At 31.6% G+C, this 23303-nt stretch overlaps 1 long non-coding RNA gene across 1 annotated transcript; it reads left to right on the forward strand.

Annotated features, from left to right (window-relative positions):
• Positions 1–6638: 6638 nt before the first annotated feature.
• On the forward strand, positions 6639–22991 carry LOC123662306. Its single transcript, XR_006744477.1, has 2 exons — positions 6639–6695; positions 22914–22991. It is a non-coding gene; the product is annotated as an uncharacterized LOC123662306 (long non-coding RNA).
• Positions 22992–23303: the final 312 nt, after the last annotated feature.

A 23303-nucleotide genomic window follows, 5' to 3' on the forward strand; every position in this document is an offset into this window, starting at 1 on the left:
CGAACTATTCAAAACATTAAATCAACAAATGGTTCCTTGACAAAGAGAGCCGATGGCGATTTTGCCACAATGAAATATTTACGCGAATTTTATAACAAAATACCGAAATGACCCATGAGAACTTAATTACTAAGATCTGCAACACAATTTTGATGTTTGTATTTTGAATTAATATAAACCTTGATTTGCGGTTTTGTCTGTGCTAAGTACCTACTTGATAGTTGATACTAATTGACAAAATATATACTTATTACTTATTGTTATTGATTAGAATTTAGCTTAGCACATTATTTTAAAACGTTTAATACTAAAGTTAAATAATGAAAAGATAATTTGTTGCAATATTTTTTCATATGTACAGTAATGTATAAATATATAAAATAAATATATATATAATAAAAAATATTTTTGCTATGTATTTGGTGATTTATTTGAAAAGAATAAGTAATCTGTTTCTTGACATCACTTCTTAGGATAATCTGAGTTCAGAGCCGTTAGCAACTTATTAACTAAAATTACATTTTTTGTTGAATGACGAGTCATATTTAATTTTTATTTTACTTAAAGATAATAATTTTCTAAGACTAGAGTTAATTATTATTATATGGAAATTGAACATTTATTTATTTAAATAATATTTTTTTTATAAATATGGCTGCAACATTAAAAAAATTTAGACACTAGAAAAACCAACTTCCTACTGTGAACCGGAGATTATCGAAATCTTAAAAATACACGGTAAAAACAATTTTATATGCAAATGCATGTTCAAAAAAATTATATCACAAAAAAAAATCAACAAATTAACATCCAGCTACAAAGCGCATATGGGTGGAGGATGGTCAAAGTGGTGGCGCTTAAAATTAGTTGTTTTAACTGGTGCCAAACACATGCTTAGAACTCTACGTTAAATTCTACAATAAACTTTACGGCTGTAAAAGGAGTTAATTTTTTTTTTCTAAACCATCGTTAAAGTTTGTTTACACCCGCACTTGTAACTAAGGGCTACGCGGTTGGCTACCGACTATCTTTTATACTAGTCAATGGTTCTGCCTTTGTGTATTTTATTCTCTTCAAGTGCCATTATATTTCGAGTGTTGTCAGTTTAAAAATTTAATTTGAAGTCGTTGTTTTTTTTTTAATAATTTTTTGGACATAAATGACGCATTCTTTTTTTATAGATTGTTTTGTTTATATTGTTCAACTTAAGGAATGCGAGTCGAGGACAAAACAGAAAATTAAGTGTAAAGACATTATATTAGTAAATAAAGGTTTCCTATTGGATGTGGACTTTACATAAAGATAGAAACCAGCAAAGATAACCAGCGTGACTTGATTAAGATTTATTGTTATTTGTTTTGTTTTGATGTGCTATTATTTATTTATGACTCATTATACGGATCTGTACTCAAAAGAGTGATTTATGCAATTTTTATATGTCTGTATGTTTGTTCTACAATCACATACAATCTGCTGCTCTAAATAAGAAGTGGTATAAGTTGGACTCAAAATATTGTGTAAATTTTATCTTACTAGTTCAAATATTATTAGATAAATAATACCAGTAAAATTGTAATGAAATTATTTTTATACAGATATTAAATAAAAAAATATCAATAGAAGGCGTAGGTCACCAGCTAATAAGAAACAAATTAAAACCAACATAAAGCATATATAGTTACGGGTTTCTGTAAAGAACTCATTATAGACGGCGCCACGATTCGCTTAAACCGAATATAAAATCATCATATCAAAAATTTCTATCTAATGGGTAAATCTTTCCATAGCTTAATTGGCTAGAGCACCGACACGGTCAGTCGGAGATGCAGGTTCGATCACCGATGGAACGGTCGATTTTTGATATGATATTAAAAAATGGCAACATAAACAAATTTATTTTACAACTCTTTCATTTCACTTCATCTTATTACTATCTATAAAGTTACCCCAAACCGTTAAAAAATACTTCGACCAACTCATTAAGCGTCGTCGAGCTAAAGATATTTTATGATGCTAAATATGCAAAAGCTGTAAAAACCAGCAACATTGCAATACCTAACAAAGTATGAATGGTAACATCAGTAGTAAAATTTTACACGGAGGCGAGAGCTTATAAAATGTTAATTTAACATCAGCGTTAAGTAAAACCAAGAAACAAAGTGTAGTTAAAAATAATATGCCTCCTAACTTTCTAGTTATGGTATCGTAAAAGTCTACTATTGCTGTAAAATGTAAAACTTATGATGACACTACCTCGTCTCTCGTTTGAACGTGGACAAAACATATTTAAAGAATATTATATAAATAAAAATACAAAAGATTATTTATTCCTTTGTTCAAATCAATTTTTGCGGTGGTTTTTGAGGTTTTTTTTTCAATTCCTTTAGTTACAGTTAGTATTCCATAATACAAATACTAGAACGTAACTCTTCGGATTACGTGCAATCATTAACTAAAGACAGAGGAGACACATTCAACATTTGGACACGAACAAATAGATTTACACTCGAGTTACCAAACTAGGTAAGCTAACCGACGTACTCTAACTACTGTTCATACATCGAGAGCATTAACTGATCTGTCAACTCGTATTTGACTCAGTCTGCAAACAATATCTCATATTACACTATATTTACTGATGTACAACAACGAGGGGTTTTTGCTTTTTATGTAAGTAAACAGATTCCTTCGATGTCACTAAGAATATAATACATTAGTATTTGAGTATATTGTGTGATGTTTTTTTGTTATAACGCTAAGCTGTACGAAAGGTCAACGTTCTTTTCAAATTTGAAATTCGAAATCTAGTAGGCAATTTTAACAAAATACAATCTTTCAATCTGCTAGCAGGCTTAAATCCATATGCAAACAAATTTTTTATTTCTTCCCAGATAACGACAAATATCTATGTGACTAATACTAAAGTATGAAATGGGGGAGGATCGAACCCGCGACTGCCAGCGCAACAGCCATAAGCCAGTGTGGTGACCGCTGCGCTTACGTGTCGTCAAAAAATGTCTCCCTTTGACAAATCTAGACTGAAACTAGCATTTAATAAAAGTTCTCTATTTATTTGTATATCACATTTCCTAAATAAATGTATTATTTACTTAAACCCAAAAATTAGTAAGATAGCTACAGTAAATTTTATTATACAACACTTCTTAGGCGTTATTTTAAAAAACTCATCCAAGCGTTTATCATTCAATAATTTAATAGTTCATCAATCATTTCTCAAAGAAAAGCAATTTATAAGACCTTATGCCGACACCTTCGATTTCTTACCTGATATAAAAATAATATAAAAAAAAAAACCGACAATAGCTCTGACGCAACGTAAACTGACCAGATATCTCAATTTATTGAGTCAACCTCAGAAATCGCTATTTGAAAATCTCGAAGAATCAATTTGTTCGTGGAAACGCTCACAAATTTGTGCGTTATAAAGCTTATCTTTAATATTTATGTCTCTATTCAGTTTTTTTTTTTTTTTTTTCGGTAAGTTCTTTATGAGAATACATTTTAATATCATTGATAGTTTGCAATAGTAATTGTTTTTGAATTTAGAATTAGAATTATTCGGTTCATTCGTTCCTATTTAAGTACGCATCATTTGCGTTCAGTGCTCCATGTCCTGCCAAAATTCCCCGATTTAAATAAAATATACAGTTCGATGCTATCTACAAAGACCATAAACTGCGTCGTATTTGACATCTCATTTTTAACGCAACCAAGGAAGTGTGAACAGTTAATACATTTAAATATAGAGACAAAATATTTTTATGGACTTCGGTAACCCTAAGGGTTGTTGCTTCTAAGAAGTTATAGATTTAATCTACTTTTTCGCTTTGAGCCCCGACACCGCTAACGAAGTTTAGTTTTGGTACCTGACTTTTTTTCAACTCGACGTCAGTGGTCGCCGGTGTCACGATGAGTGAACGAGATAGCCATAATAGATGGCTACCGATGGCTGACAGTTCGACTTTGGTATGCTGACAACATTCGATTTACGATACGGTATTAGTGATACATCTCTCAATAATGCTTGACTAATACTTGCAGTGGGAACGAAACAGGAATATACCTTTACGGAAATCTAAATGCGTGCGTTTTTATCTATCCTTCAGATATCGTACGACAAAACAAATGATAAGTAAAGCGTGCTGTTTCGAAATTTCACCCTAACACACATGTCGCAGGAGTTAACGCTGTTTTGTAAGCCGTATCAAAATTAAGATAATGGATAATGTCCGTCCAAATTTCTATTTTATTATTAGCTCCGGTGCTACACCAGCTGTCGTGTCTTTTTATGGAGTGGGCAGTGAGCGACCGTTAGATTGATGCGAGTTTATATCGAACAGGTAATGAGCTTTGAAATTTATAATGACCGTATATATTTCACAAACACCAAATGTCGGTCCAATTTAAAACTGCGATTACACTATTACAATGTTGACAGAAGTAAAATCGAATTCCACAAATTGCTCGCCATCATTGTTATTTCAATTTTCACGTGACGCCTGCACCCAATCAGATTAACTTTTGACATAGAAAAATAAACTGATACAGCTGTGTAGTTAATGTTGTCAATTGTAAAAGTGTCCGCTGTGTCAGATGTCATAACAAAGTTCGTTACCGTGATGTTTGTTTTCTTTGTCCGAACAGCGATTTAACCTAAATACATTCGCAAAGTGTTGTACCGAACATAATTTAATTTGTTTATTTGATAAGTCAAATATTTGATCCGATTCTGTCGATGTCGTTAGTTCAGTTCTCGTTCTGTCAATACGTCGACTAATAAAGGACAACATGACGATACATTGGCGGGACGTATAGAGCGAAATTGACGCGTATTTCGAACGCGTAGGATGTAATTTTCCCTTTGATTAGGCGAAACCAAAATGTTTCAACTGCAATTGGCAAGTTCTAATCAGTTGTCGGATTTCAATACTTATTACGTGTTATATAACACTCTTGAATAACGACGACTTCCATTGTTACGTCTGTTCAAAATTGCTTGATTTACCAGATGATCATGTAATACAAAGATTTTATCTTTCACTTATTCTTACATGACTGTGCTATTATTGCTTATTGTTACTGAAATTATTGTTAAAATAGGGCGAGAGAGAGAGAGAGAGCAAGATTTCTAAATGGCTTTTACGCATAATTTAATTTCAAATCTGTGTTAATATTGTTTTTTTTTTTATTATTATTAGAGTAAATATTTCTATACTAGAATTGTTACTGTGTCCATGAATAATATTATTTTAATTAAGCTGACATAGCTTTTTACGTAGTAAGCTCTATTTATTAGGATATGAAGCAAGTTTTCTTGCTACAATTACATGCGGACATAATTAATGTCATGAAATTATCTTTTAATCTATACTAATATTATAAAACTAAAGAGTCAGTTTTTTAAACGTGCTAATCTCAAGAACTGCTGGTTCGAATGTAATAAATTATTTTTGTGCAGATTAGAGCATTTACTTAGGAAGATTTAAGGCTATATAACAAAACGCTACGACCAATTGCAGGTGAGCATTCAGGAGAAAAGTTATTGTTTCCAATAATCTGTTTTATAAATTGTAATGAAAAATTATACAGACTTAAGAGAATAATATTGTATCTACAGATTTTTAGGTAGTTATCTCTATATATATAAAAGCGAAAGGTCACTCACTCATCACGAAATCTCCGAAACTATAACACCTACAAACTTGAAATTTGGCAGGTAGGCTCCTTATAAGACGTAGGCATCCGCTAAGAACGGATTTTACGAAACTCGACCCCTAAGGGGGTAAAACGGGGGTTGGAAGTTTATATGAAAGTTCTAAGTTTTTTGAAGTAAGAGACTTGAAATTTAAAATGTAAGCTCTATAGATAGTGAAAAGGTGTCCAAATAATGTATCTTTAGAAATCAACTCCTTTTTGGGGTTAAAACGGGGGATCGTAAGTTGACTCACTGATCACGAAATCTCCGAAACTATAACACCTACAAACTTGAAATTTAGCAAGTAGGCTCCTTATAAGACGTAGGCATCCATTAAGAACAGATTTTACGAAATTCGACTCCTAAGGGGATAAAACGGGGGTTGGAAGTTTCTACGACAGTCCAATGTTTTTGAAGTAAGAAACTTGAAATTTAAAATGTGTGCTCTATAGATGGTGAGGAGGTGTCCAAATAATGCATCGTAATTTATAAATATAAAAGAGAAAGATCACTGACTCACTCATCTCGAGAACTCAAAAACAGCTGGATGGTCCATTCATCCAGGATGGACAAAGATGAAATTTGGCAGGGAGGTAGATTATAATTAATAGACGTCCGCTAAGAACGGATTTTGCGATATTCCACCGCTAAGGGGTTTAATTGGGGTTGATAGTTTGTATGAAACATATACAGCAGGGTCGGTTTAAAGCAAAATAACCGCGTTGCAACCCTATGTGATCAAGAAACATTTATATTGATCACTTATAACTTTTAACTGAGGTAGGGTACAGCAGGAATTTCCTGCTCAAAATATGGAGCAGCCCAACTGGGGTAGTACCTCGACCTTACAGAAGATCACAGCAAAATAATACTGTTTTCAAGCAGTATTATGTTCCTGTTGGTGAGTAAGGTGACCAAAGCTCCTGGGGGGATTGGGGATTGGGTCGGCAACGCGCTTGCGATGCTTCTGGTGTTGCAGGTGTCTATAAGCTACGGTAATCGCTTAACATCAGGTGAGCTTTACGCAGTAGTACAAAAAAAATATATTTTTTTACAATATCTAACCTTTACGTTACTAGAATACTTTTTATTTATCCCTGTCGTCACGGAGTTACGAAGGAGCGTGCGTTACACTATTCTGTGGCATATAGTTACGTAGAACCATATTAAAAACTAAATTACATGCAGTATATTTAAACATATTTACACTACAATACTATATTATTACTACATTTTTTCATACCACAATTCTGACGAATTCAACAAACCATTTTGTTAAGCGCGACGCGCTTCACGCGCACGTAGTTGCGGGCAACAGTTAGTGTATTATAAAACAAAGTCCCCAAAAATGTATGTGATCGATTCCCTCAAAATCTACGGAACGGATTTTCATGCGGTTTCATCAATGGAGAGAGGGCTTCAAGAGGAAGGCTTATAGAACGGCTAAGCCGATTATGATGAGAGTTTCACTGGAAGTTTGCCGGGAAAACTTTGTGTCACACCGATTTCAACGCGGGCGAAGCCGCAGGCACAGCTAGTCTAAATATATAATTTGCGTGGTTACAGTTGAGTATAATAATAAAAACATAAGAATGTACCTAATATGTACAAAAATATAAACAAATGAAGAATTTGCAGTGAACTGCGTGATGTCACTAGCCTAAAATCAATTTTTAAGATCCTAACGACAAGGAATAACTTAACAAAATTCTTCAGATTTGACCATCCTAACTCTTTAATTTTATCATAATGTATTTAGTATTGATGTAGACAAGTACGGATAAGAAAATACAAACAATTTCCGTCTCCTAAAACTAGAACCTAAACAATTTCACGAAGTGTAAGTTGTTTAATCATAATAAGCATTCCTTAACCGACCACTACTCGACGGAACAGAGAATTCTTTAAGCGGTGTTGGAGTACAGTAAAAAGTTTTATTACCAAACATATTACTAGCACAGAACATAGTTTAGTAATATACGTTCAGTTTTACTACAACTTTATTGTTAGTTGGAGATTATAATATTTTTTTTCCTTATTGCATGTGTATAATTAGTCCCTGAGTTTAATTTCGTGTTTTGAAAACGAGTGGCTTTTTCAGTTTTTTAATTATGTTTCCCGTTACTCAATAAATAGCCTAGGCTTTCGCAAACTTCTAACCATTGCAGCTCATTTCAATTTTAGAACTATAGGTACCTGTTCTTATTTGTTTTTATAAATCCCGTAATAGCTTGAATAAAAATTGAATGTTGTTCCATAGTAAATATATAATAAGTAAATATCGAAATAAATAAAATATTAAATTATTAATTTAATTTATTATTTCGATATAATTATATCGATTTAATAAATTAAATATCGAAAAAATTAACACAAGCAAGCAACAAGGTTGCAACTGTAAAAAATAAAATGGTCTCTTCTGGTGTGATAAAAAATCCGGCTTAAAGGTCCGAAAAAAGAAATTATAGACAATGCCATATTAAAGAGCATCAAATAAATTCACTAGTATTCCAGTGCTATTTAAAAACGCACAACTAGAAAAGACAATAGTTGCTAAAACAGCTGGCAACTTAAAGGCAAAATAAAAATATCAAATAAAAAAGATAATATACTGCCTATCTTGTGTATCGAACGTAAAATCTCATTAAACAGCCAAGTTTATGAAATTTTTATAAAAAAGTACCAGAAATAAATTAATGGTTTTGTTTTTATATAATAATATAAACTAACAAGCTGGCTTGTTATATGCTAAACGTTTTTTTTAAGCTGAAATATAACAAACGTATCGACATAATAAAGTTTGTATTAGTGAATAATCGTAGCGGATTGCATAGCATAAGACTTTTCTCTCTTGTTTCCCAATTGTGGGCGTTAAGGTCATTATGGTAAAGTACTATACACTAGCTGAAACCACTTATAGTTTATTCAGCGCGGTTCCTTTTTTTTGTCAGCGGTAATTATGACCAATGTCTTCCGTAATTTTTTTATTTAAGTGACACCTTATATTAAAATGATAACTAAAATTATTGCTAAATCTACTTTTTCTAGAAGTAGTATGTTAATAACATCCGTTTTTTTTGCAAGATACAAAATTGACAAAGATTTTGGTTAAAACTTGTATTTATATTTGTGAGTAAAATTATTTCTCGGCATATATTTGATCGATCACCGTCTTTCCGTTCGAGATTGTACATAACTCAGAGATAATTAGCATAAATTAAATAAACATATCAAATGCGACATTTACAACGAAAGTCGGAGTCAACGCGAATATTATTTATAGAAAATCTCATGTTTTCGAACTGAGTCGCTTTTAATTGGGAACGCTCAAAGCTTACCTAATATATCAAGCGCTTATCCGACCTGATAGTCTTATTTTGTAAACAATCTTATTATAAATTTATTATATAGTTTGCTGGGATTTTGATAAAATCTATACACAATTCAGCCTATAACATTCCACTGTTGGGCAAAGGCTTCTTTCTCCACGTAGTAGAAGGATTTGGCCTTAATCCACCACGCTGCTCCACTGCGAGTATGTTGTACTATGAGTAACGATCGCTATCAGGTATTTACGATAACGACTGGGCCGGACGGCTTTACGTGCTCTCCGAGGCACGGTGGGGAGACCCACAAGAACAGACATCCAAACCAGAAAGAAATATTTGTACAAATACAAATATCCACCCCGAATAGGAATCGAAACCGCAAACCGTCGGTGTTTTACAGTCCAAGGTTTATTTGAACTAAAGTGATTTTGATAACTCTAGGACTAGGGATTAGAAAACTTCATCATTGAGACCATGGGACATTGGAACAATAGTTTTTAACAAAAAAGCGGATGGACCAGCAAGTGATTTTAAAAAAAGAAGAAAAATTATGGAGTGATAGTTTTTTTTATTTTTATTTTTTATTTTTACTTGGGGACGCCTATGTCCAGCAGTGGACTGCAATAGGCTGCAGTGACTGACTGACTGATAGTGATTTTTATAGATAAAGAAAACTTACAAACTCTTCAACTTCTCAACTGTTACTTAACAATAAAATGAATATTATTAACTTTGGTTTCCACCTTAAATAGCGTATTTTACTGTGCGGTACAGAAAACAATTTTTTTAAAGGATTTTTTTTTACAAAAATGCACCTAAATTTCCACGACAAAAAGAAAAATTTAACAGTCAATCAATTATCCATTTTTTATTGTACACAGCCATTCTTGGCCAATATAAGTTCAGAATGATTATCACAGCAATAAAACCATTCAACGGTCTTCGAGTGGGTGTTTAATCTTTGTCTGATTCTAGTACTCGAATTGACTTGAACGCGATAAAACTCTTGATTTTATGATAGTGTGATAAGGAAACATTGTTCTTCTTGGGTGGTCAAATAATAAGATGCGTGTTGATTTAATGAATCCCCTAACGCTTTTGTTTGTTTTCGTTTCATAACTACGGAAACCATGACTGATGGAAGACCGCGTTCTACTTCGCTGGTAAAGGATACCGGCTTAATAGTTTCTAATGTAAATATTGATGCTTATCTAAAATCTATGAAATAAATTAAAAATTGAATACTCAAATGTTGTGTATTATTTTTATTTTTATATAGAAGTCTGTCGAGTTTTTCACTTTATTACTTTATGTTTTACGCGAATTTTTGAGTTTAAAATAATAAGAAAAACATTATCAACACTAATTTATTAATAAAATAACTTTCCATTTTTAGTAAGATTATTAGTTATCAAAATGTTCTGCAAATTTCAAGCTATTTCCAATGTCCAACATCACTTTTCTAGGACTCATTTTATCTGGGAATAAAAACACGATCACGATCCTGTAACAAAAATTATACAAATGCAAATATCCATCCAGACCAAAAATCGAGCGCACAAATCGTCTGTGCACAATCGTCTAGCCTACATGGACAACACACCGGAGCTGTTCTTATAAAAAACATACATATGAGAGAAACCACAAAAGTTACGTATGCAGTCTATACACAAGTTCAAACGCTTAAAGTCCCTTCGGTCTTCACGACTATTAAAGCAACTCCGACTGAAGCGGGCACTCGGCGAAAGAGTCATCTTTATACCTACTTGATAAACGCTTTTAGAAAGCATAATTAGGTTAAAGAAACTACACACCAGACTAGAATTACTTAAAAAATTCAATAATGGTCACACAAATTTGCTTGCATAACAAACTAGCTAAAACAAAATTCGCCATCCACCAAACTACCGTGCCAAATTTAACGTACAGTTTTTCTAGTAAATAATAGCCTCTAAAAATTATCACACAATAAATATATTTAATATATAAATATGGTACCCTAAAATACAAACAAGAACTTGACAATTTTATATAACCGATGCTTCAAAAATGTTTCTTGTATCGATACAGCGGACGTAGCAATGTACGACCATTTTCATTGATGTATAATTTATAAAAGTTCCCCGAAACCTCGGCCAGGGCTGCACGGTCGCATTCCCGTGATATTTCATCTCAGTGACATCTGTCAGCTCGAACACGATCGGGTTTGTCGACGACGTTTGTATTAATTTCCTTTTACTCTCCCTTATTGGTTACGATGGCTTTATTTTAATTTTATTTCATATTCAGACGCTGTTCATACTTCGATATTATTATCTTTATTTGACTTTAAGCTAATTAGTAAAGTCATATTATTGTAAGTTATATTATTTTTCTTATCAATCTCGCCTAAAGTTTTAACTCCTTTAAGTTTCCTCTCGATAATTTTAAAGTGTTCAGTATTCTTATCTCAACTACTTTAATTTATATTTTCAACAACAATCTGAACACTTTCTATTACGTTAAATCTATATTTACAACTCCATTACTCAAATAGCTAATCTTCTTAATTGTACCAACTGTTTTTAAAAATTCAATCAAAAAAAAAAATCCTAAAATTTCTATCAAAACTTTCCTCTCGGACAGGTCGAATTTTACCTAATGAAACAGTTACCATTCCGGCTAATGAAAGTTTGTACAAATAAAAATGTTCTTAGTTGTCACTTCACAAACGATCGAGTCCGTCCTCAGCATTCGTGTTAATTTCCCTTAGCTCTGGTTTATGGGCGACGATTGGATTATTTCCGAGACGACTTTCCTCTTCAATCTAAAATAAGCTTCGTTTATTTAAATCCTGTTAGTTTTAATACATTTTGAGCGTCTTAGTTTTTTGAATCTCAATCTTGTTTTCTAATAAAATGTTTATTGAAGAGTTTGATAATTTCTTTACTGTATTTTCTTCTTAATATTAAACTTGTATGTTTGTGTGTGTTTTATTATGTTGACATTTATAGTGCAAAGTTTTCATATATATTTTAACGGCTACCTATAAATTGAAAATATTTTATTTTGGCGACAGATTGGTGAAATGATAGAAAACTTTTAGTACTTTGACACTTCAAACAGTTCGCCTCTGAAATAAAACTCAATTTACTTTTATTATCGTTGCTTTTACTATTTTGTACCTATATTAAATAATATTTTTGAATAGTTCAGTATAAATCCCATTATGGTTAATATTTCTGTCTTAATTCTGACTCAATAATAAAATAAATATTTCATACATAACAATACAAGAGCGAGTATATTGAAGCTATAAAGTGCGGTATTTCACAAAAGTGCAACAATATTTAAATAATAATAAAATTTAAGTAATAATTTTAACGAATCATTAATTCCCAAATCTCCATATCAGTGAATCACTGGTGAAGGGTTTGATAAATCCGAAATGGATAAAGTTTTGACAGCAGTTATTTGTTTTATTGTACTTCTATTTGTTCCACAATTTATCTTGTCTTATTCATATGATACTTTCTAAATCATTCAAGATGATCAGGCTATAGACTTAGTAGTATAGTTTTTGAACAATTTTAAACAAAATCCTCAATTTTTTTCTTTAGTCATGACTTGAACTATAATATACTTAATATGACTTTCAAAAAATTAATTATGCTTTATGCGATAAGGCAACCTTTTGTACTTTTTCTTGTTTCGTCATTTTTTTTTTTTTGAAATTAAACATTATTAGAAGGAGAAAAGAAGGTTTACTGTTATGAAACAGAATACCTCGTAATCCTTAACGCAAAACGAAAACACTAAGCAAAACTGTACAAAAAATATCTAAAACATAAGGAAGGGGAGACAAAAGTGCCGTACTACAAAAGTTTTGCCGAAAAAAAAAAAACGAAGAAAACAATTAAGTCGTCAACAGAAAAGTTCTTCAACTCTTATACTAAATGGGATAAAATACACTTAAGGGTTTAAGACAAATATCAAAGTTTTCGCTTTGACGCCTACAGTTGTATGTTGTCCTTAGAACAAAAACTATACATAAAAATCGTAAATACTACCCAGTTACTGCCGCTTAAAACTGCAAAACGAAAAGTTATATAAAGCTTGGAATTAGTAATAGGGGCACAAAAATAGTTCTGAAAGAATCAACATTTGCACTTATAGTTTTCACTAGCGACAGTAGCATTGGTTCGTTTTTTGTCCATATAGTATATGCTATTGATCAGAGATGTTACGTAATTTTTTACGTGATTTTTTTACATTTTTTACTTTTTTTTTTTTTTTTGTTCTAAGACATGTAAAATCTACTGTCATATTAGTTGGCAAAATAAAAACGATTGAATTCTATTAATGACACAAATTTTGAATTGAAATTAAGGAAATAATTTCATTTTTTTATAAAATTATTTCTTTGCTACTTGTTTTATAGTTTCAAAATCAGTTATTTTTCAATTCAATTGAGGTCCTATAATATTATTCTAAAAAACAGCAGTGAGTCATATTTCAATCAATCAACTTCTACTACTTTAGACATTCCTTTGTTCCTTGCACAAAACTCTGTCAGTGTTTTTGTCTTCAGTGATTCTTGCAACAAAAACTGTTGTTCGGCTGTCGCCTGTTTTTGCTAACTGACAAGTTACTTCAATCAGTCTTGAATAATTACCTCATTATTTATCTTGCAATTTATTTCGTCGGTAATTGCTATCAACGCCTCTCAGAGTAATTTACAGTTTAATTGAGTTGGATTCGTATATGCTTAAAGTTTCGGGACACTTAAGATTTTGAGGATTTATTTTTATTTAACAATAGACTTCTCTAGCGGTTTCCGCCATGTTGACGTTTATAGCTCTACTGTTCTGCTGTTATGTGACATTTATCATGATGATAGCCTATCGCTTTCTATAAAATACGGTTTTGCGATAACAATATTAAACAAAATAACTTGTTAAAATGTTTTTTATGTATTAGAGAAAAAATATTGAAAAAACGATTTTTTTTTAATAGGAATAAATAATCTCGGGAAGCCAGGCTTTCCAAAAAAGGAAATACATTTATTTATTAAGTTGGGAGCTATAATGAAACACAAAAGTACACAAAGATGCATCAATACCCAGGTGTTCACGTTAAAGATTCAACAACCCTCAAACCTGTGGAGGTAATAAAAAAGAAGAAAGATGTCACAACTTGAATATTATTAATAAGTGACTCAGACTATCACTTAGTCGAATCGTTTTGTCTCAAGGAATTACCCAATAAATTCGACAAATCGCTTTATACGAACTTTATTAAAAATAAGAAAAAGTAGCATTTATGTAATTGGCTCCTATCCAAATTAGTCGAGGGACGTTTTAGGGTGTAATATCTTTTCATAAACTTGATGATATATTTTGGGAAGAACAAAAGGAACGAGCCGTCAACCAGTAGGTACGGCCAAATTTAATTACGATAGGGAAAGATAGAAGTCTAAAAAACAAAACTTGTAATTGTCTTGTTTCCTGCTTGCCAAGATTAAATTTAAGAAATTATTTAGATATTCTTTTTTTTAATGTTGAGTTGTTTTTATAGTAATGACTTAATGAATTTGTTTTGAACTGAAGACATAATTATTGAATTTCAACTTTTTAGTTGACATAAAGGACTTTATGTATATTTTGGGTAGCATGAACTTTTATACATTTTTTTACATATTTTATACATATATATATATGTATTTTACTTTAATGCGTTTTACATTTCAAAATTTACAAAATACTTTTTTACTAAACTTCTGCTTTCCGAAAATTTTGCATGTTTATATAATTTCTTTAACAATTAAGGCGTCGAAGAAATTGTCAGATAATTACCAAGAAAGTTGTTCACAGCAATTTTTTGAATCAATAACACACGATAAAGTCACCGTGTTTTCGTGCTTCTTTGTGTTTTCCTTTTTTACTTCTGTCAAAGTAAAAAATGCTTAATTTATATTCATTTATGATCGTAATTTGAGATCGTTGCAGAAAAACTACACACATCATTTACCTAATACACTAAATGTCAATCAATCCTATCAAATCTTCTGAGACCTAATTCTTCTAAATCGTTATCTTGGAGCAAATTAACCCATATAAGAACTCAGCCTAGAGGAAAAACGTTTGCTGGCTAATCAATCAGTCTTAAGCCTTACTGATTGACGAAATCAAGCTCGGAATTGTTGAACGGTGACAAATGATACGGTAATTGTCGTGGAAGAAAGAACAAAGATATATTTTTTAACGGGAAATTCGTATTTGAAATAAATTGTACGATTGATGAGCTGTTGAGGGATCGGAAAACGAATGTCAGAGTTATCCTTGATCGTTGTAGAGTAAAAGCAAGTAGAAGGTTGAAAAAATAATTAAGATACTGTTGCTTATTTGCTAATTACTTAAACTTACTCAAGGATTAAACTCACAACATTGGCAGCTACTCTACTTCATAGGGGAAGCGGCTTATATTCAGCAATGGAATGTGTATCTACTACTGTTAACTAATGGAAATATTCGGTTCAATATACATTTGCAATGAATCATACCACGATGTTATCTACCTTAATAATTTTTCGTCATCTAAGATGCGTTAATAGAGAAATATAGATATGATAGAATCTTGCTAATATTCTAATTTATTTTGTCTTTATTTTCCAAAAGAGGGTAGTTAATAAAAATCACGTTTGCAAAATTTATGTCGTATTTTACAGAACATATTCAACTTCCATCTTTTTATTACTCTGTTTAAAAAACGTTTCGACTTCTATTCCCAGCCTTCTTCAATCTGTGTCGGCCTCGGCGTTGAAACACAGAGATTTATGACCCCAATACCTTACGGATGCGAGTTTTACTTAACGTTTTTACTTCTGTTAGCTAAACGATCTATTTTGCAAATAATACGTTTATTCGTCAATGTTCTTGTATGTTATTTTAAAAACTACATGTTTATCAACAGGAATTTTACATCTAAATTGTATTTATATTGTATCTGAATAAATCTTAAGACAAATATTTTAAACTGAAATTTCAAGTGTAAATTTTTCTCAAATTTAGAAAATATTATCCCATTTGGTGGTAAAGAAAAATATTTTGCGAAAACTTGGAAATATTTGTGTTAAATTTAGTTTTTGAGATGTTTTATATAGCACAGATAAAGCGTATTATTCGGTGCATGATTACATAAAAGATATTACTAATTTTGTACTAAAACACAGTTTATATATTATTTTTCAAAAGAGTAACTGCGAAGTTTCTTTCCGATTCTTCTCTGCAGAATCTACATTCCGAATCGGTGGTCCGAATCGAAGCTTTACTTTTACAAAAATAATAAACACCTTAGAATTTTAATTTGTACAGTGACGATTCGAAAGTGCTCTTCGGGCCTGTTTGAATAGAGTCATTTTTGATTTTGATTTCGATTTTGCACCAATCTGCTGTCGAGTTTTGTGGTATCGAATTAGTCTCTATTAGTTAGCCCATAAACAAGTTATAAAACAATATGTTATCTAAAGATATGAAACATAATTTATGACAAAAATACTCTCAATAACCTTTCATATCGTAGCATATAACGTATTTATAAAACGATACTAAAAAAAAAGTCGAAAAATCTTTACGAAGTTGCTCAATATTTTCCGAAACAAACCATAAGTAAGTCGAGATAGAATCGACCTCTGACTTTCATCCGCTCCATAAATTCGGTTTTGAGTTAGCCGAAAAAACTAAAACGCCTCCAAATTTACGACCACTTACGTCGTAACGTGTTTTGCGAACCCGAACATTTAAACTTTATCGTATATTACGAATTTGGTTTATATATAATAAATAATAAATTGTACAAAATAATAATAATAATATGTTACAAAAACTATACAGAATATAATCAACTGAAAAGCACGGTTTCGTCCGCGTTTATGATTACTAAAGTTAAAACAATTTTGAAATCACCGTTTTAACCAACTTCAAAAAAGGAGGTTCTCTATTTGACTGTATTTTTAGGTGTGTTTTAGTTTTTTAACTAATAAATGGTACTTATTAATGGTAAATATTATTCTTCATAACTTTTTACTGGGCGTGTACCGATGATTATTTTCTTTTTCGATGATTATTTTCGTTTGCAAGCAACCACAATCAATGATAAGGTTAAACATGACATTCAAGTTCATTAGATGACAAAGTTCAATTGAAACGCATTAAATTTAAGTTTTAAAGCAATAAGTATTTGAATTTGATGATAAAATTCTGATGATTAAACTATGTGTTAGTTTTCATGGTATATTCTTATTTTATCACTCGCTCGCTTCAGTCTGTAATATCCCACTACTGGGCATAGGCCTTTTTCCCCATGTAGGAGAAGGATCAGAGCTTAATCCACCACGCTGCTCCAATGCGGGTTGGCGGATATAATCCCTACTAGGAGTAAGGGTCGCTAGCAGGTGTACATGATAACAACCGGGACCGACGGCTTAACGTGCTCCCCGAGGCACGGTTGGGAGACCCACAAGGACTACACAAACACCCAGACCACGGCAAACACCTGTATGGCTGATACAAGTGTTTGTCATGTGCGGGGATCGAACCCGCAACCGCCAGCACAACAGATACAATCCTGGTAATGGCTGTAACCGTTGCACCAGCGCGGCGTCTTATTTTATAACTAACAATAAGTATGACGACGGTATATTTCAAAAGATGTATACCGAAAGTCATATTTTTTATGTTTATTTCCATCTGATCAAACAACTTTGTCACACTAGTTTTTCTATCGAATCACGATTGTACAAATGTTTAGTTGTCGTACGTGCGTTGAAAATCTTTGAACAGGATGAGCTAAATGTTCCGAAATCTAAACTTTTTGTCGCTTCCTCGTCGTTTACAACAAAAAAGTTGTTTGTTTTTCTTCTTTTCGTTACCATTTTGTAAAACTGCTGAATCTATATTTTTAAATTTTATCATAAAATCAGGTGAGTTAAAATGTGTTGTGTTTGAGAATGGAAATGTTTAAATTTTCACATTTCGGTCATACATAATAACGTTTGGTTAATAGAATTTAAATTTTAATTTAACTTAACTCTTTCCATAGAATTCATTTATCTGTTTTAATTATGTATTCATATCATTAATTGAATTAATCCTATTAAATACATTATAATTTGTTCAAAAGCCAACGTAAATTTTTATATTCATTTCAGAAAGTAAAAAAATTTTTCGACACCAGAAATATCCAGAGAGAAAATAACTTATATTATTTTATATTCCTCATAGCGTTATAAAATATCTATCGCTTTTATAGCCTTAACAGTTTTGACGTCATTATTACAATAAAAAACATTAATCACTTAATATCCACTGGTAATTAATAAATACTATAATTTCATAAATTTTATTTATTAATTACGATCCTGCGTACCATTTAACAAGTTCACGTTTACGTAATAATTTCAAAAGTTATTATAACATTTATATATTTAATTAAGAATTTTAATATACGAACTCTTTTAATTAATAACATTTTGTTATGTAAAAATTAATTCACGTCCTTAAGCGTGACATGTTAGAAACGTGACTTCTAAGATTCTTTGAGCCTCATTAAATAATGAAAATTACTGAAAAAGGCACGACATCTGTGTGCGTGTTACAACGTTTTTCGAGCGTCGAATTAATTAATGTACGTTATATATTAATTTAGCTTGAGTTGCTTTTGATTAAAATACGCAAATGGTTCGCTGAGGTATTTGTTGGATTATGTTCAAAATCTTCACGGTTACGGAAAATAATACAACCAATTGTAATTGTTTTCTGCTATTTAAATTATATAGTATATAGAGTACAGCTATTTTAGAAGAATCAAAAGGTTGTGTTATTTTTATTGGGCTTTATAAAAGTACGTGTAATCACGTGCGTGAATGTGTAAAGTGTAGTTTTCTGCATTGAACTTTTTAATTCCTTAATCGACATGTTTTTTGTTTTGTACATCACAAGGGTGGCAAACAAGCGAACGCTCTGACTAAATAGTAAATGGATATTGTAACTTATGATGCTGTATTGTATGCAATATATTACTAATTTTGTACTAAAATACAGTTTATATATTATTTTTCAAAAGAGTAACTGCGGAGTTTCTTGCCGATTCGTCTCTGCAGAATCTAAATTCCGAATCGATAGTAGATTTACTTTTACAAAAATAATAAAGACCTTAAAATTTTAATTTGTAAAATGACGACTCGAAAGTGCTCTTGGGGCCTATTTGAATTAAGTTGTTTTGGATTTTGATATAGACGCCTGCAACTCAAAGAGCATTCCAAGCGTGTTGCAGACACCTTGGCTAACTTACTTACCACTGGAACACAACAATACTTGAAAGCAGTATTATATGGCTGTGACTTCTGAAAGCTAAATTACTTCCCTAGCCAATCTGATCCAAATTTTGAACAAGATATTCCTAGTAGTTCCTGGTGGTGCCCTACATCAATAAAGAACTGTATGTGTGTTTCTGTGTATATTGATAATGAAAAATAAACGCATAACACTTAACGGCCCCCAACAAGAATTTCTCCTGTGTCGGGGTCCGGAAACACACACAATACAGAAACACAGACGCCCAGACCAAGACAAACGTCTACATGGCCATTACACATGTCAGCAGTGATAGAACCCGACTCCCAGCGCAAAAGCCAGTGCTGTGACTGCTGCGTCAACGCGTCGTCGCTTTCTGTAAATTTTAATATACATATATAAAATTAACAGATATCTAAAAACGGAAATAAGTAACAGCATACGTAATTTTTTATTTCATATTTGTAACAAAACACACAAATATTTTACAACAACGCTAACATTAATAAATGAATCAATGTATCATACAAGTGCAGTAAATCTTTGATTTATGTTCCTATTACCCTCTTTTTGTCTGTCCGTCTCTTTTATATAAACGACACCAACTACAAACGCGTTTGTCATGGCTTTTGTCATTCATGTCTAGATATCAAAGGATGGTTGATTTTATTATTTTCCACTGTTTTGGCGGTGTATGAATAAAATGCCTTTGATTTATGATTGCTACTGACTTCTGCGTGTTTTATTCTAACAATTAATAAAGCTGTGATTTTTAAATTAACTCAACTAGCTTGTTTAAGTATTTCTGTAATTAATTTCGATTTATTTTTTATTTTTAGCATAACAGCTCAAAAATTTAGCTATAGTTAAAATATAGCTAAATTTTTGACTACGTTTTTGCTAACAAAAAGTTAAAAGAATTATTGGTTTTGACCAGTTGTTATAAGAACGTACTAAACTAGTTTGTAGATTTATTTTTTGGAATTAGATTAGTAATTATTGTCCGTGACTACCATGTGTAGGCTTTTCAAACTCGAATAAAGATTTGATTCGAGAAGGTCGGGTCCATGGGGTCTGTGCATTTCCTCTATGTCGCAAGCATTACTTTCGTCTCCCGTCTAAAATTATGTTTTCAATCGTTTCATTTACTCTGAGAGATTCGTGGTAATTTCCTCGAGAGATCGTGCCGTGTACCCACGGATATTATTTACGTTGGTTATTAATATATTTAATTAAATACGAAAGCAATTAACACGCAGCAGTAATTATTTAAACCGCTCTCCTAAATATTAAACCATAGATTTCAATTTCCAACAGTATTAACTTAGTAACGACCACACCATGCAGTTATTACACAAAATAACAATCAGACAATTTGCAGGTCCATTTGTTCGACGCCAATTATGTGAATTAATGTTGGAGCCAATTAGGTTACATAGTATGAAGTTAGCAATAAATTAGAGGAAGCACCAATATCGCTTGAGGCATCAATTTTCTCAGCATTTATAAACAACGCAGTTTTGTTCAATCCTGTTCTATTAATAAGTTAGCATATTCGCTGTCAGAATTTAATGATAAATTGCTTGTAAGCAATATTTTTATATCTGAAAATAGTTTTTGGTTTCGTTGGATCAAATTTACCACATCGTTTGTTGATTAGTTCCAAGCGTAGTTAAAACAAATGTAATTAACCCTCCGATTAAATTGCACTAAAACTGTAAATACAATTTTAAATTTGTAATACAGAATATTTCTCAAGTCTGGAAAAATTACAGGGTGACACCCCATTTACAAGATTTTAAGACCAGAAGAAGCAATAAACAACATTGAAGACAGTGTATAAATTATAGCAAATTCGTTAGCGAAAACCCGTGTATGCTAATCGTACTTGTTAAACTGGATGAAGCCATCAAACGGGACGGTAAAAACCGTCCACGACTATTTTCATTCATGTTTATGTCTAGAGACTCCCCGTGCGACGGTGAGTTTTATTGACAACATAAATACGGTCAGAGCCGGCATGTGGGTTACAAACGTGCAGAGCTTTCGAATTTTTAAAGTTTAATTTATCGTTTTTATCTTCTTCACCTTTTTGTTTTCTCACTATTGAATTTCAGTTTTACGAACGGAATCGAATTGTTAATCGAGTTGTTTAAGCTTATTGTTTTACTTATCTTCAATACTTTGTTCGAATTTGTAGGGATTTTGATTATAATTATATTCAACACCATTAATAGAATTAATCAGATCCCTTTTAGTAAATATAGGTGATAACATCGAAAATATAGAACTGATTTTTTTTTTGGGTTTGGCAAAAGAAATTTTGTTAACGTCAATTTGGCGAGTTATCATCTCCGCAAACTCGTTATGCAAAACCAGTATCCAGAATTCTCGTTCTAAAACTCATGTTAGCGAGACGTGTTCTAATTTTAATCACAATGATATGCACTCACGTAGCGAAATCAGATTCTGAATCCAAATCGAACCACGTGCGCGCAATTATAACTACTATACAGAACTCCAAAGTAATTTCTAAAGACCCAGTTTCATTTGTACCAAAACTTGTAAGTACATCAATATGTAAATTACTTGTAGTGTGATTTAGTTTACATATTACATTATATCTAAATTTACTTAAACATAACTTTATGTTTTAGTAGTTAGTAGTTTTTTAATCTGTTTGCATTATAACGGCTTCTCTTTTGTGTGAGAGTACACATCAGTGTTAATTTATTTTTGTGTTTGACAGTCTGTACCTAAAATAGTGTCAGCTAGATTTCAAGGAAAAAATATTTCGAAAAATAAAGTTAATAATTTCAATTTTACCAGCCGAATATAAACTATTACTGAAATAAAAATTATTATTATTACCTAGATATTTATACTATTTTCCAAAGCTCTGTAGTAAAACCTTTGCTGTACCTTTAACATTTTAGTTTCTTATGTAAATTATTCGCGGATTAGCATGAAGAATTCTAATAGCATCTTAAGTCTTCAGTCACGTACGGGATTCCTTGTAAATTGGCGTCGTAAGAGATCTTAATTAAGTCGCTTCAGTTTTTAGAGACGTCGCGGGCGATAGTCGTGAGCCCGCCCGACTTGGGATGTTTAATTTCCAATACAGTTACGAATGTTCGTTTATATTAAACGTCAGTCTGTGGTTGGGTTAACTAATAGTTTTTAGTCACTTTTTATTTTAAACACTTTATTTATAAAATGAGATATTAAATTTTAAATATTTATACTAATATTTTAATAAAAGATTTATAAATTATATGTTTTCAATTTTCAACGTAGAAAATGAATATGTGTTTATATATAGATCTATAACAAATATATAAACTGAAAATTTTGTATTTAATCCAATAAATTAAGGAACCGAGGTAGGGCACAGCAGTAAATTTAATGCTCAAAATATGGAGTAGCCCGACTGCGGTAGTAATTCGACCTTACAGAAGATCACAGCTAAATAATACTGTTTTGCGTTCCTGTTGGTGAGTAAGATCACCAGAGCTTTCGATGCTTCTGGTGCTCCAGGCGTCTACAAGCTGCGGTATTCGTTTACCATCAGGTGAGCCATACGCTTGTTTGCCGACCTAGTTATATAAAAAAATAATAATTAAAAACAAAACAAAAAACCCGCCTGCGTGAAGAACAACTAATAGAAAATCAACTGAAAAAGCTGGAACAAGATAAAAAATCAATATGCACACAAAGTCAGCGAAATAAATAGAAACAATATCAAACATTTTGTGCTGTACATTTAAAATATATTAATACGGTAGTCCTTCAAAACTTTATGCAACGTCGTAGATAATATGCAGTCGGAGGCATGAAATTGAAGGATAAGTCAAATCATTCTCTCTTTGCACAAAGTTTTGAAGGACTACCGTATTAATATATTTTAAATGTACAGCACAAAATGTT

The sequence above is a fragment of the Melitaea cinxia genome, chromosome 18 (genome assembly GCF_905220565.1).
Source record: "Melitaea cinxia chromosome 18, ilMelCinx1.1, whole genome shotgun sequence".
NCBI classification, from domain to species: Eukaryota; Metazoa; Arthropoda; class Insecta; order Lepidoptera; family Nymphalidae; genus Melitaea; species Melitaea cinxia.